Genomic DNA, 16,175 nt, shown 5'->3' with positions numbered 1-16,175 from the left:
TCCCCTTTAGAGGCCTTCCCTTACCCCCTAAATTGCTGCCACATCCCGAGCTCACTGCGCCACTCACTTCTAGGGGTGCCTCGTCTTTCTTAGTCCTGACTGTAAGCCAATATCGGGATCCAGGACAACACACATTTGAATGGAAGAACGAATGAAATGGCCAAGTGTAAAGAGAATGCTTCCTACCAAGTTCAAGAGGCCTGAGAGTTTAACACCTTGCACAAATGTTCACTAAAGGACAGGTGGGACAAAGGAGGGCCCAGGGAGGAAATGATGAGGCAGGCAGAGCTGGCTGTGGTGGACTCTGCCTCCAACCCTTTGGCGGGGGGGGGGGGGGGGGGGGGGGGGGGGGGAGTTTAAATCAACAGGATGGTGGTCCATTAAGGACCGCGACAGAGAGAAAGACCAGAAGCCAACCCTGCAGGAGCACAAGGACGGGTTTCCTTCACTACCAACAGGGGAGACCATGGCAGACACACCTCCCCCTAAAGGAAAGGGGAGCGGAGCAGGAGAGCTTTGAACAGTATACTGTAAAGCAAGAAATTCAACTAAACAGAAGCTTCGTTAAATTATCTCATGTTTTGCAAGCTGGAGATCCGCATCATCAACTTTCTCTCATCAGCTGATTTTATTTTATTTTTTTATTTTATTTTTTTTTTTTTTCATCAGCTGATTTTAAATCTGTTAATCATTCTGAAGTTTTATGTAGGGAGAAAAGATAGCCCGGATCTTCATTATAATTCCTTAATTAGGGCAGCCCGGGTGACTCAGCAGTTTAGCACTGCCTTCAGTCCAGGGCGTGATCCCGGAGACCCAGGATCGAGTCCCATGTCGGGTTCCCTGCCTGGAGCCTGCTTCTCCCTCTGCCTGTGTCTCTGCCTCTCTCTCTCTCTCTCTCTCTCTCTCATGTCTCTCATGGATAAATAAATAAAATCTTTTAAAAAAATTCCTTGGGCAGCCTGGGTGGCTCAGCAGTTGAGCGCTGCCTTCAGTCTAGGGTGTGATCCTGGAGACCGGGGATCCAGTCCTATGTCGGGCTCCCTGCATGAGGCCTGCTTCTCCCTCGGCCTGTGTCTCTGCCTCTCTCTGTGTGTGTCTCTCATAAATGAATAAATAAAATTTTTTTTTTTTTTAATTCCTTGGGGATCCCTGGGTGGCTCAGCATTTAAGTGCCTGCCTTTGGCCCAGGGCATGATCCTGGAGTCCCAGGATGGAGTCCCACATAAGGCTCCCTGCATGGGGCCTGCTTCTGCTTCTCCCTCTTCCTATGTCTCTGCCTCTCTCTCTCTATGTGTGTCTCTCATGAATAAATAAGATCTTTTAAAAAATTAAAAATAAAATTCCTTAATTACTCAGTGCCTGTAGAGTGAAACCGATTATACTAAAGTCTGGGACGATGCACAATGTTGTTAGCTAGACACTGTATTCATATCCATGACATTTGGGCCTCACAAGATAACTTTAGAAACTAGCTGCCCTTAAGAGAAGACACCACCGTAAGTGATCCGTGATGGCCACAGTGTTAGGCAGAAACAACAGCTAACCCTCAGCGTCCATCCTGGATGCCAAGCGCTGGTCTAAGCGTGGTGTGTGTATTGAATCATTTAATCCTCATAATAGTCTCAAGAGATATGTACCATGAGGACACTTTTGCACAGAGAAGTGACGCAAGCAGTCCAGGATCGGAGCTATGAAGTGGCAGGGCTAGATTTCAGAGCCAGACAGTCTGGCTCCAGGCCCGAATTCTCATTACACCACGCTATGCCACACTGTAAGTGGCAGCGATGCCAGGAGGAGGCTGAGCAGTCTAAGTCGGCCCTGGACTGTGCTCCGAAAGGCAAATACAGCCCCGACAGGCAGGTGGGCATTTTCAAGCCACCCGAGGGGAACAGAATAAACACACCCCTGCACACGCACACACAATGACAGGCTCAAGGGGTTTCACACGGGAATGCAGCAGATGCAAGGGAGTTAGGATACCAGTCCGGGGAAAATCTGCATCTGGAAATATGCTCCACTCGTAATATGTTTAAAAACATGAGGGATGAATACTAAACAGTCTTACAAGACACACACAGGAAACGAGAAAGTGGGCGGGGTATACGGCGCAGTGTTTGTACTTTGCCTAAAAAGGTACCTCTAAATTTCTTTCTTTTTTTTTTAATTTTTATTTATTTATGATAGTCACAGAGAGAGAGAGAGAGGCAGAGACATAGGCAGAGGGAGAAGCAGGCTCCATGCACCGGGAGCCCAATGTGGGATTCGATCCCGGGTCTTCAGGATCGCGCCCTGGGCCAAAGGCAGGCGCCAAACCGCTGCGCCAACCAGGGATCCCTAAATTTCAAGTGAAAAATTATAGTTACCAGCCTGGATTAAATTCTATTATCAGACTCCCGCCTGTCTGTGCAATGGTGTAAACAAACAAACAAAAAGTAGTGAAAGCAACTTTACTGTCAACCCCTTCTTTCAACAGTTAGCTCACTCTGTAACACTTACAAAAGTGGCTACAAAAAAAAAAAAAAAGTGGCTACATCGCAACCGTCAGAGACTGCAAACCCAGGCGGTGAAACATCACAGCTAGTCTTCCACTTTCTCGAAACAATGGCTCCTCTAATGGATACTTTGTTATGAGACAGACAACCAGCACCCACCAAGCAAAAGTCACAGTAACTCAGAGGAAGGCCTTTCCAGGTCCTTTTCGCGGCAAGAGTACCCGAAAATCTACACGCTCTCTACAGAGCCCACACACAGATACTGGCAAATATTCATCCTCGGTAACCGCGATCCGATTGTGACTCTCACCTAACACAACTACTTCCAGATTCCGATACACAGCAGAGAGAGAAAATTTTTCAACAAAGACAATTTTGTCCATTAGCTCGAATTACTCTGCAAAAAAAAAAAAAAACGAGGACAAGATCTCATTTGCAATCAGCTCAGCAGTTCAGCTCGGCTCAGAGTGACCCAGAGAGGCAGAGGCTCCCTGCGAGCCTGGGGGACGGGAGGCCACATGCCACCGGGGAAGCAGGAAAAGGTAAGCAGATGGCCCAGGCTCCCAGCCGCCCTGCCCCCCCTCAGATGCTCAAGCGGAGCACTGTCCAATAGAAATAGAAGGCGAGCCACATATGTAATTTCAAATTTCCGAGTTGCCACGTTCAACAAAAGTAAAAAGATAACCGGTGTGAGTCATCTTAACGATTTATTTTAGTCGACCTAATTAGTTTCAAAATACTATCATCTTCACATGCACTAAAGACAAAAAAAAAAAATTATAAATGAGGTCTTTCACTGTTGGGTTTTCCCTCCCTTTCCCTACCCAGTGTTTGAAATCAGATGTGTCTTTTCCAGCCTTTCAGCCGGCGCACACTCAGCTGGGTCCCCAGCACACACCGTGCGGCCAGCGGGCGCCCCCTCCCCGGGAGGTCCGGCTCGCTCGGTCCCAGCAGGGGTCCCGTCCGCGAGGTGCAGGCGCCGGGGGGCCGGGGGGCCGCGAGGGCAGCCGGGCGCCGCCGAGCCCCCCGCCCCCCCCGCCCCGGGCGCAGGCGCAGGCGCAGTCTCGGGCCCAGCGGGCGCTCCCCGCGGTGGGCCACACCCCTGCCAGGACCGTCCCCGGCCGAGCCTCCGCGCTAACGAGAACTGACAGCTCTCCGTTCCTCAAGGGTGGGGGAAGAAACCCCAAACCCGGCGGTCTCCGCGTCCCCGATAAAGACAGGAAGCCGTCCGCCGCGCGCGTCCCAGCTGCGCGCCCCGCGCAAAAGAAAGGGCGGGGGGGATGGTCACCCCGAAACACAGGGGCCCCGCGCTGCGCGCATCCCTCCCGCCCGCAAACCCAAGACACGGATTTGGGGGCCCCGGGGTCACCAGACGGACACGCACGGGGGGGCGGGGGGCGGGGGGAGGAGGTGCCAGCGGGCACGCGGGCGGCTGGATGGCAGCGGGCTGTGGGCCCGCGCCCCGGGGTCGCCGCGCCGCCCGAGAGCTGGGGGGGAGGGTGGTCGGGGCGAAGGGAGGGGGAGGGCCCCGGGGTCACGGAGGGAGGGAGGGGGCCCGGGGTCACCAGACAGACGGGCACGCGATGGGGCGGGGGGCGGGGGGCCGGGAGGAGGTGCCAGCGGGCACCGTGCGGGCTGGATGGCAGGGGTCGCCGCGCCGCCCGAGAGCGGGGGGAGGGGAGGGGGGCAGCGGGGGGCCCGGGGGAGGGGGGCAGCGGGGGGCCCGGGGACCCCGCCTGCCCGCGTCCGCCCCAGCAGCGGCGCCCGATCCCCCGATCTCCCGATCTCCCCCCCCGGGGGCCCCGCGGGCCGCCGCCGCCCTGCCCCGCCCGCCGTCCGTTACCGGGCGCGCGCGAGCACGAGGCGGCGAAGGCGGCGGCGGCGGCGGCGGGGGCGCGCGGGCGGGGGAGGGGCGCGGGGCCGGGGCGCCCACCTACCTGCGGGGACGGCCGCGCCGGCGGGGAGCGGGGCGCGGGGCGCGGGGCGCGGGCGGCGGCGGGGCGCGGGCGGCGGCGGGCAGCGGGCGGCGGGGCCCGGGCGCTCGCTCGCAGCTTCCCTCGGCGACCGGCGGCGGCGGCGGGTCGGCGGCGCCCGTGCGGCGCCCTCTGGCGGCGGGAGGCCGCGCCCGGCGCCCGGGAGACGCGGCCATTGGCTGCGCCCCCGAGCGTGGTTGCCGGGGCGGCGGCGCCACGTCGGGCCGGGCAGGGGCCGGGGCCGGGGCCGGGGCCGGGCCGGGCCGGGGCCGGGGCCGGGGCCGGGCCGGGGCCGGGGCCGGGCCCGGGCGGGCGGCGTGACCCCGCGTGCTGGGGGCGCCGCGTGCGCGCTCCGGGGGCGGCAGCGGGACGGCCCGGCCCGGAGCTGACCCCTTGGCGTCTCGGGCGCCTCCCCGAGGACCGGGAGCCCGGAGCCACCGGCGTGCGCCCCCCACCCCCACCCCGATCTCCCAGACGGGGGCGCGCGGCGCTCCGGCAGCCCCGGGTGCAGGGCCCGGCTCCCCGTCCCGCTCCCCGTCCGGCCCCCGTCCCGCTCCCCGTCCCGCTCCCCGTCCTGCAAGCGCCAGCCCAGCGCCACGTCAGCTCTGTGCCCTGGGCCGCCAGATGCCCCCGGAGGAGCGGGGCGGAGAGCAGGGACACAGACCCTGAAGCCAGGGGGCAGGACCCGCAGGGGGGCAGGGGGGCCTCCGAAGGTGACAGCTGTCAGGCCACAGGCATGCACAGATAAGACGCCTCCCCCGGGCGGAGGGAAGGACAAGTGCAAAGGCCCTGAGGCTGGAGCTCCGTGTTTAGGGAGCAGCAAAGGCCTCTACCTTCGTGTGTGTAAGGGGAGAAAGGTGCGAAGAAGAGCAGGGCCATGATGGGAATGAGGAGTTTGTTCTATGTGGCCTGAGAGCCCCTCCAGGAATCTGAATTCGGATTGCCATAATCTTGATTTGCATTCTAGACAGTCCTCTTGGGCTACTGTGCAGAGACTAGGGTCATAGGAGGGACAGGACCGGGAACAAAGAGGCTAGCCGAGTGGCTCTCACAGTGGCTACGGGGATGTGGACTTACACATCAGCTGTGCTGGGAGCCTGGGTGGCTCGGTGGCTCAAGGCATGACCCCGGGGTCCTGGGATCCAGTCCCCCATGGGGCTCCCCGCAGGGAGCCTGCTTCTCCCTCTGCCTGGGTCTTTGCCTCTCTCTGTGTGTCTCTCATGAAAAAATAAATAAAATAAAATAAAAATAAAATAAAATAAAATAAAATAAAATAAAAAAATAAAATACAAATCAGCTGTATTAGTCGACAGAGGCTATCATAACAAAATGCCACAGACCTGGTGGCCTAAAAACAAGAATTTTCTCATAGCTCTGGAGGCTGGAAGTCCAAGATAAAGGCGACAGTTGGTTTCTGGTGAAAACTCTCTCCTTGGCATTCAGGTGTCCACCTCCTCACAGTGTCCTCATATAGCCTTTCCCTGCACACACATCCCTAGTGTCTTTTTCTCGTCTTATTGGCTTAGGGTTCACTCTTATGACGTCTTTTAACCTGAATAACCTCAATAAAAGCCTTATAGCCAGATACAGTCACATGCACATTAGGATATGGATTTGGAGGGGACACAATTTGGTCTATTAACACCAGGTAAGGGATCCCTGGGTGGCGCAGCGGTTTGGTGCCTGCCTTTGGCCCAGGGCGCGATCCTGGAGACCCGGGATCGAATCCCACGTCGGGCTCCTGGTGCATGGAGCCTGCTTCTCCCTCTGCCTGTGTCTCTGCCTCTCTCTCTCTCTCTCTCTGTGACTATCATAAATAAATAAAAATTAAAAAAAAAATTTAAAAAAAAAAAAAAAAAACACCAGGTAAGCACTGTGGCAGAAACATCCAGAGAGAGCTGACAGGGGCCATGGCTTCAGGGAAGGCTCCTCTAAGGAAGAGGTTCTTAGGGCCAGAGGCTGCTTGTCATTCAGGGCTCAGCTCAAATGGCTTCTCTTGAAGAGGCCTGCCCGCAGCCCATCTAACAGTGCCCATGAGCACAGCATGCAGCTTGGTCCTTACAGCAGTCCTCACTATCTGGAATGATCCTGTTTAATCATCTGGGTACTTACTTACAGCCTATTTCCACCCCACTAGGACAGCAGAGAGCCTTCATGTTCTGTGGTGCATACCCAGCCCCCCAGAATAGTGACTAGCACTTCGTAAATGCTTCTCGAATGGATGTCCACAGGAACCCCAGAGCTGAGATCCGTAGGAGGTACGAGAGGTAACGGGAGGGATGCATGGAGAGAAGAGGGAAAATTTTAAGTCAGAAGATCCCAAGAGGCCAGAGTGGCCAAACCACAGAGTACTGGGTGGGGTACCAGGGAGATGAAATGAGCAAGGGCCAGGCCCTGGAGGTCATCATAAAGCCACAGGAAGGTGCAGGCTCTTCGGCCAATAAAAGGAAAAAATCAAGATGATATTAGTTTCTTGTTGCTGCTGTTACAGATCATCACAAACACAGTGACTTAAAACAACACATATTATCTGACAGTTCTGGAGGTCTAGAGTCTGAAATGGGTTTCACCGAGCTAAAGTCGAGGTGTTGGCAGAGCCGGTTCCTTCTGAAGGTGCCAAGAGAGAATCTCTCCTCTTGCTATCCCCAGCTTCTAAGTTGTTTTTTTTTTTTTTTTTTTTAGATTTTATTTATTCATCAGAGAGAGAGAGAGGCAGAGACACAGAGAGAGAAGCAGGCTCCACGCAGGGAGCCCAACATGGGACTGGATCCCAGGTCTCCAGGATCACGCCCTGGGCTGAAGGCGGCTCTAAACCGCTGGGCCACCGGGGCTGCCCCTATCCCCAGCTTCTAGAGGCCATCCTAATTCCTTGGCTCAGGGCACCTTCCTCTAACTCAGGGCATGGCTCTGACTCTGCTTCTGTTACATCTTCCCCAGCTCTCCTTTTTCTTGTGATTACATGGGGCCCACCCAGATCATCCAAAATGCTCTCCCCATCAGACTTCGTCCTGTGACCGACAATTTGTACTCTGAAGAGAAGCCATTCTTTTTTATGTAGGAGTGTTTCCTAAGGTGTGTTCTATAGGGATTTCAATCTTCCTTCTTACCTTGGATACTGTACTCTGCATGTTGTCCCACCTGTTATTTCTCTACTGTATGAGGAGTCAGTATTTAGGACTGTTTCTGGTCACCTTGGTTTTCCTTTCAGTGGGGCACTAAATTAGATAACCTAGTGAAGGATTCTTATCTCCCAATGCTCATAAGGAGACACTCAAATGATTGCTCTGTGGGCCTCAGTGTCTCTGGACAGCAGCTCCCACACCTACAGAATGATGATGGTGTTTGTCCTATTTAATTTATAAGTTCTTCAAGATTCTCAGCTAAAGCTGGCCTGCACACATAACAAGAGTATTTTTTGTTTGGTTGTTTTATTTTTATTTTATTTTTTTTTAATTTTTATTTATTTATGATAGTCACAGAGAGAGAGAGAGAGGCAGAGACACAGGCAGAGGGAGAAGCAGGCTCCATGTACCGGGAGCCCGATGTGGGATTCGATCCCGGGTCTCCATGATCGCGCCCTGGGCCAAAGGCAGGCGCCAAACCGCTGCGCCACCCAGGGATCCCTGTTTGGTTGTTTTATACATTCACATTCTAAGTTCCCTCCAAAGGAAAAAAAAAAAAAGTTCTATATAATGATAAATACCACACTCTCTCACCCAAGCTCCTCCAAATAAATATAAGGTGAATGTTACAGAATGAGTATTCGCGTCCCCCTGAATTTCTCTGTTGAAATCCTAATCCCCAATGTGATGGTATTAGGAGGTGTGGCCTTTGGGAGGTGATTAGGTTTTGAGAGTAGAGCCCTTCTGAATGGGATTAGTGCCTTCCCCAAAAGAGGTCCCGGAGATATGATTTCTCGCTCCACCATGTGAAGACACAAGACAAGACGGCGGCCGTCTGCAAGCCAAGAAGCAGGTCTCACCAGACACCAGAGCTGCTGGCACTTGGATCTTGGACTTCCAATCTCCAGAGCTTTGAGAAATAAATGTTGTTGAAGCTCCTCTCTCTATAATACTCTTTTAGAGCAGCCAGATGGACTATGGCTGTGAACCCCTGAGCTCTAAGTTGCTGTTAGGAGGTGAAAGGAGAAGGACTTTGGAGTCTGGAAAACTTGGACTAATTCCCAACTTGCTCCCTACCCATCTGGGTGAGCCCTAGGCCAGTATCTTAACATTTCAGAGGCTTGACAGTGCCCTCTGCATGGTAAGGATTGAGTAACACAAATGTATAGAAGGCACCTGGCACCCTGAGTGTGTTCAGTAGCTGTAGCAGTTACCTCTCCTTAGAGGAGCGACTACTGAATGGGGTAAGCTTTCCAGCATAATCTTTGGAGTAGGAAGGGGCACTTGCATGCCACTCCACCCCAGACATTGAGGCATATTCCCTGGCCCACCTGGGAGTTAGCACCTTTGCAGAAACTGTTCCCATGGGGCGCAATAGAGGGGTGGCCTATCTCTTAGGTGCACTGAAGCAGAAGCATGCTTGAGGGTCACTGGCTTAAAATTGGAGCCTCAGGGACTACTGAGCGGCTAGGTGGTTGAGTGTCTGCCTTTGGTGGCTCAGGGCATGATCCTGGGGTCTGGGGATCAAGTCCCACGTTGGCCTCCTTCCGTGGAGCCTGTTTCTCTCTGTGCCTATGTCTCTGCCTCTCTCTCTCTCTCTCTCTCTCTCTCTCTCTCTGGGTCTCTCATGAATAAATAAATAAAGTATTTAAAAATAAATAAATAGGGATCCCTGGGTGGCGCAGCGGTTTGGCGCCTGCCTTTGGCCCAGGGCGCGATCCTGGAGACCCGGGATCGAATCCCACGTCGGGCTCCCGGTGCATGGAGCCTGCTTCTCCCTCTGCCTGTGTCTCTGCCTCTCTCTCTCTCTCTCTCTGTGACTATCATAAAAAAAAAAAAAAAAAAAAAAAAAAAAAAAATCTTGAAAATAAATAAATAATAAAATCTTTTTTAAAAATGGAGCCTCAATCTTGGAACATTATCACTATATGCAGAGATGGACTGACTGGAGGGACAACATCAAATAAAGAATAATGAAAATAATCTGTTTGCTAATACTACATACCAAATTTCAGAAAAGGAAATTTTATAGCACTCAGACGTGAAAGACATGCTAAATGTTTGCCAAGCGACACTGTGATCATTGCACAAGCCACATGCATCAACATGTGTCAGTGAATCATAGGGAGCTCTGTACTGGAACCTAAATGTGCACCATAACACAGTTAATATTACTTTCCTTCATGAATAATCAAGTGAATTGAACGATCCCCGTGAATCACCTGGGCTATGCTTCTTCCAAATGAAGCTTAGATGAAATGCTGAAGTGTAAAAAAGATACAAAAAAGTATCAACTGGATTCCTTTATCTCCCTATGTTGGTTGCCAGGACATCAAGTTAATGTGTAACTAAAAAAAAAAAAAAAGTTTAATGTGTAACTAACTGCAAGCTAGCCACTAAATACTAGCCACTAAACAAGGCAAATATTCAAGGAAATTTCAACCAAATATTCAAGGGAAAAAAGCAGATACATAAATAATATGGGGGATAATAAGACAGACTTTGCATTTTACTTGTTGACATTTTTTCCAGTAATTTTTAGGAGCTCTCCTGAAGGATACTCTGCACACTGGTAGGAAAACATCTTTGCTTCTGGACTTCTTTTCCTTCTGGATTTTTAATTTTTTTTTTTTTAATTTTTATTTATTTATGATAGTCACAGAGAGAGAGAGAGAGAGAGAGAGGCAGAGACACAGGCAGAGGGAGAAGCAGGCTCCATGCACCAGGAGCCCGATGTGGGATTCGATCCCGGATCTCCAGGATCGCGCCCTGGGCCAAAGGCAGGCGCCAAACCGCTGCGCCACCCAGGGATCCCCCTTCTGGATTTTTAAAAAATATTTTATTTATTTATTCACGAGAGACACAGAAAGAGAGGCAAAGACACAGGCAGAGGGAGAAGCAGGCTCCCTGCGGGAGGAGCCCGACATGGGACTTGATCCCAGGACCCTGGGATCACTCCTGGAGCCAAAGGCAGATGCTCAGCCATCCAGGCGCCCCCCTTCTGGATTTGATACTGAGGCTAATGTCACAGTGTATCACAGTTCCCTGCTTGTATTTGGAGAGAAAACACATTACCAGAAAAAGAGAACCCAATTCCTGGTAGCTTCTAAGAATGGAGGAGCACAAGAAATCAGGAGTGCTCCCTTCCTGGATCCAGGAAGGGTCCCTTGCATTTTTTCTTTGCTTTTTCTTTTTTTCTTTTTTTCTTTTATTTTTTCTCCAGAGCTGGGAATACAGGATCCCTTTGTCCATGTGTTCTGTCTTCCTTCAATACCTATTCTCAGCTGCTTTTTCCTCCCCCAACTCTCTGATTATGGAGTTAATCCTGCCCATACTGTCTACTGCCTCCAGCCTCTAGAACCCAGGCCACTTGGAATCTGGTCCTTTTGGGGACCATGGATAGAATCCAGGGAGCTTCCCACATCCTTTCAACAAAATACAAGTGCCAACTATGTTCAGAGCAGTTTGCTGGATTGCCAAATCTACCAGTCACGGTTCTACACTCAAGGTCCTCAGAATTTAAAAAGCTGTTTGAAGATCCTCCAAGATGTGGGTTTGGGAAACGGACTAGAGAACAGGAAGGAGCCCCAGGACCCCTGTGATGAAGCAAGAACACAGATTAAAGGGATTTGATCTGTTGGAATGTTGGGGCCAAGATCTTTGTCTTTTAAGATGTGAGATTGTGGGATGGGATGCATATAAATGAGGAGAATTAAGGTGACATCAGAAAGTAACTCACCACCAACATTGCATTTGAAAAGATACTTCCCGTCTCAACTAAAGGAAGCTGCTGTCAGGCTCCTTTAATCCAACTAATCTACAAGAGAGTGTTTTTTTTTTTTTTTTTTTTTTAATCATACTCAAGGATCATACATTTTACTCAGTCATTTATATCCTTCGGCAGGCTGCCAAGGCTTATTAAGAAATTCACAGAAACCATAAATATAAAGAGTGCAGAAGTCCTCCCTTGAGTAAACACACGAATGTTTCCAAAAATATGTCCAAAGCCATTTTTCCCCTTCAGTGAGGTTGTTATAAAATGTACTTAGCACAAACTTCCGTCTGCTGCCCTAGACTGATTTATAGCAAAATTTAAATCAACGTATTTAAAAGACATTTGCCAAAAGGGATACATGTAAACACATTCTAAATCTAAATCACGGTAATCTGGGTGTGCTGTAAATTTTAAATACTAATTAAAAAAAAAAAAAAAAACTCTTAAGCCAGCTCTGTTCCCTAACATTCAACATCCATCGACATGATATTGAAAGCACATTAAAAGAGAGGTTTTGGGGGGCAACCCGGGTGGCTCAGCTGTTTAGTGCCCGCTTTCAGCCCAGGGCCTGATCCTGGAGACCCCGGGTCGAGTCCCACGTCGGGCTCCTTGCATGGAGCCTGCTTCTCCCTCTGCCTGTGTCTCTGCTTCTCTCTCTCTCTGTCCCTCATGAGTAAATAAATAAAATCTTTAAAAAAATAATAATAAAATAAAAGAGAGGTTTGGGAACATGTGCTGCCGCAGGTTGATTGTAAGTGCTGGAAACCAAAATGTCCATGCATATGTATGTATACCTTGCCTTTTGGAAGGAAAAAAAAATTCGACCAAAAATTTTATATATTCCACACAAATATGTCACAAAATGGACTTAAGTCTGCTGCGGCTGCTTCTTTTCTAGAATAAACCTGTCTACCTAGATTTTAGACATTCTTGGGTTCAGCATGGCTTTGAAGGGCGTTCACTTCAAATGTTAATTTCTCTCCACCTGGTCTGCAATATTGGCAAGATCTACCTTGCTTTATGTCACTTTTGATCAGCGGAATTGGTTTTCGGTCCACCAGTTTATCCACAGTACAGTAGTTTGGCACCTTTTTTTTTTTTTTTTTTTTAATAGAAGGACATCAAAATCTAGCAATGAAGTCCCTGGAGCCAGGGGCAAACAACATCCTAGTGGTTAAGATACCCTTTTGGGAACCAGTTCCTTCTGAAGCACTCAACTGGTTTAACGTCAAGAAATTTTTAGTTGCGGGACACCTGGGAGGCTCAGCAGCTGACATCTGCCTTTTGCTCAGGGCATGATCCCGGGGTCCTGGGATCCAGTCCCCCATTGGGCTCCCTGCAGGGAGCCTGCTTCTCCCTCTGCCTGTGTCTCTGCCTCTCTCTGTGTCTCTCATGAATCAATCAATCAATCAATCAATCTTTTTTAGAAAGAAGAATTTTTTTGGGATCCCTGGGTGGCGCAGCGGTTTAGCGCCTGCCTTTGGCCCAGGGCGTGATCCTGGAGACCCGGGATCGAATCCCACGTCGGGCTCCCGGTGCATGGAGCCTGCTTCTCCCTCTGCCTGTGTCTCTGCCTCTCTCTCTCTGTGTGTGTGCCTATCATAAATAAAAAAATAAAAAAAAATTAAAAAAAAAAAAAAAGAAGAATTTTTTTGGTTGCAAGTGACCTGTGAGTAATGAACCCTACTTAAACTAGGTGAAAGCAGAAAGGAAATGTATGAGCTGTGTAACCAAATCCTCATGAAGTTGGCCCCGATGTCATCAGAACCCAGGCTTTATCCATCTGTCGACTCTGCTTTCCATTCTTAAACAGGCCATCACCCTGTGGAGGCCAGAGAGCTGCCAGCAGGTCCAGGCTTACAGGGGCGCCTGTTCAGCAAGCCCGTGAATGTTGGCTCTTGGAAAAATTCACACAAGTATCCCAGCCTGACTCTCATTGGCCAGATCTGGGTTGTACAACTGTCCAGAATCAATCACAGAGGCCAGGAACACGCTCTGCAATGGGTTGTATACAATCATGTTATATGACTGGGGCCTAAATTAGGTCCTTGCCCCCCGGAGCCCAGGAGGAGCATCAACCTCTGCAAGAAATGAAAGGGTGGCTCCTCCAGAGAAAAGTGCTGGTACCTGAAGGTTATGTATCGAACACTTGTATGTCCAAGAGAGTGGCTCTATTTGCTGTTAAAAAAATTTTTTTTCACTTTTGGGGAGCCTGGGTGGCTCAGTCGGTTAGGCACCTGCCTTCTGCTCAGGTCATGATCCTGGGGTCCTGGGATCGAGTCCTGCATTGGGCTCCCTGCTCAGAGGGGAGTCTGCTTCTGCCTCTGCCTCTGTCTGCTGCTTTGTCTACTTGTGCTCTCTCTCTCTCTGTGGCAAGTAAATAAAACATTTATTTAAAAAAAAAAAAGAAGAAAGAAAGAAAGAAATTCATTATTGTATGTCCTCTCCTGTTCCAATTCTCTGTCCTTGCAGACAATCTTACAGATCTGTCTTCTTCCACCATCTACACTTCTATGCCTCTCGCATGTGTGTCTCTCTGGCCCAGATGAGGCCCCTACATTCACCTGCCTTCATAGCATCTCTTCTTGGCTTCCTCAGGAGCATTTCCAACATACTGAACTCATGGGTCCCCCCATGTGACACTTTCCCAGGGAAGCCTTCCCTAACTTTACTGAGTAGGGTCAAGTCTGCCCACAGAGACGTTTAGTGCACCTCCCTCTTGGCACTGCACACAAGGGCCAGGTTCCATTTGTTCATATATTATTTGATTCCTGTTTGTCTCCCTCGCTAGGCTGTAAGCGGATGAAGGCAAGGGTTTTCCCTTTTTTCCCTTTTTTTCTTCTTCAACATTGCACCTCATAGTGACAGGAACACAGATGTTCCATAAGTATTTTGTTGACTACATTAGTACATATTGATCTATTATCTATTCATGGAGAAACGTTTTCCATTACTATCTAAATATTCTCTAGGGGCGCCTGGGTGGCTCAGGCAATTTAAGCTTTTGATTCTTGATTTCAGCTCAGGTTGTGATCTCAGGGTGAGGAGACTGAGCCCCACATTGGGCTCCAAGGTGGGCATGGAGCCTGCGTAAGAGCCCCTCTCTCCTTCTCCTTCTGCCCTTCTCCCTCCCAATAAAAAATAGAAAATAAATACTTTCTTAAAAAGATCTTTTGCAAAAAAAAAAAACAAAAAACAAAAAAACGTTTGCCAGTAAGAAATTAATTCAAAGTAGAGCCAAGGAGATGGCTGCTGATGGATGAAAAGAAGTTGGTTGTGAACCATACACCTTGATGACCACTCGTCTGCAAGAGATTCTAAATCTTTAGAATTTAAAAGGCCATCCTAAGGTGGGATGCCTGGGTGGCTCAGTGGTTGAGCACCTGCCTGCAGCCCAGGGCGTGATCCCAGAGTGGTGGGATCCAGTCCCACCTTGGGCTCCCTGCAGGGAGCCTGCTTCTCCCTCTGCCTGTGTCTCTGCCTCTCTCTGTGTCTCTCATGAATAAATAAATAAAATCTTTTTAAAAAAATAAATAAAAGGCTATCCCAAGGTGCCTGGGTGGCTCAGTCGGTTAAGCCTTCGGCTCAGGTCATGATCTCAGAGCTCTGGGATCGAGCCCCATGTAGGGCTCCCTGCTCAGTGGGGAGCCTGCTTCTCCCTCTGCCCCTTTCGCAACCCCGGGCTCCCTCTCCCTCTCTCTCTCTCTCTCAAATAAATAAATAAATAGAACCTTAAAAAAAGACCATCCTGATGTCAACTATGCTTCCAGTGTTAAGAAATTAAATAAATAAGCAAAAGGCCATCTGAAAAGATTCTTATGTAGCCTGAGGCTCTTGGAAGATATGCAAGTCAAAAGAATGCAGTGCGCATTTTATACGTAGTTGCGAAAACCAAACAATAGTCAGATAACTGTATGAGAACTGATGGAGGTGTCAGTGTGAGAGAAGAGATGGGCCCCGGGGGAATAAAGCAGAGAGTGATAAGATCAGGAAAGGCCAGGAACAAAATGGAGAAACAAGAAAGGAAAAGTAAACAATAGGAGGTGATGAGCCAGGGAGCAAGCTGTCCTTCAAGAAAGCCAAAACTGGACAAAGTTCAGCATGTTTACAAACAACACCCACTGTGCTGGTGGCCAATTTTGAACCATGTGCTTTTTAGCAGGATTTAAAAATAAAAGTAGCAGCTCTGGCGGTTATTTGCCTCATGAGGGCCATTAAGTAAAAATTCTGAGAAGGCCATGAGGTAAAATAGCCCCAACACGGTGAGGAACTGTTGATACTACAGGCAAAAGCCATCCATCTGAAGAATCCAGTTTTGTTTTTTTTTTAAGATTTTATTTATTTATTCATGAAAGACACACACACACACACAGAGGCAGACAGGCAGAAGGAGAAGCAGGCCCCATGCAGGGAGCCCCACGTGGGTCTTGATCCCAGGACTCCAGGATCATGCCCTGGGCCAAAGGCAGGTGCTAAACCTCTGAGCCACCCCGGAATCCCTGAAGAATCCAGTTTTGAAGTCAAAAGACCCAAGAGGAACGCTACAAAGTTCTAGAACAAACACAGAAGTTAAGAGGAAGGCTATGGAAAAGTGAACTGCACTCATCAAGTGCTGGAAGAGACTGAAGCAGGTCTAGACAAACTCAGAAGATCAAAACCTGAAAGTGCTAATGGGGCAAAAGTCAAATGTTTCCTCATTAAACTCTGAAAGCTTTATTGCAGAACTTTCTGAGAGAATCCGGGTAACATTTCTATGTCTTAACAATGCCAGTATGAAGAAAGGAGGTGTAGGGGTGCTGGGGGCGTCTGACTC

At 50.0% G+C, this 16,175-nt stretch overlaps 1 protein-coding gene across 1 annotated transcript in view; it reads right to left on the bottom strand.

The window, feature by feature from the left end:
• ZC3H7A (zinc finger CCCH-type containing 7A) overlaps positions 1 to 4,571 on the bottom strand; it is a 38,651-nt gene extending 34,080 nt beyond the window's left edge. Inside the window, exon 1 of the mRNA XM_035718143.2 lies at positions 4,430 to 4,571. The gene's annotated coding sequence lies outside the window, so the exon portion shown is untranslated. The remainder of the gene's footprint in view (positions 1 to 4,429) is intronic.
• Positions 4,572 to 16,175: the final 11,604 nt, after the last annotated feature.

Source organism: Canis lupus, chromosome 6 (assembly GCF_003254725.2).
Source record: "Canis lupus dingo isolate Sandy chromosome 6, ASM325472v2, whole genome shotgun sequence".
NCBI classification, from domain to species: domain Eukaryota; kingdom Metazoa; phylum Chordata; class Mammalia; order Carnivora; family Canidae; genus Canis; species Canis lupus.
This window is presented reverse-complemented; position numbering and strand designations above follow the sequence as displayed.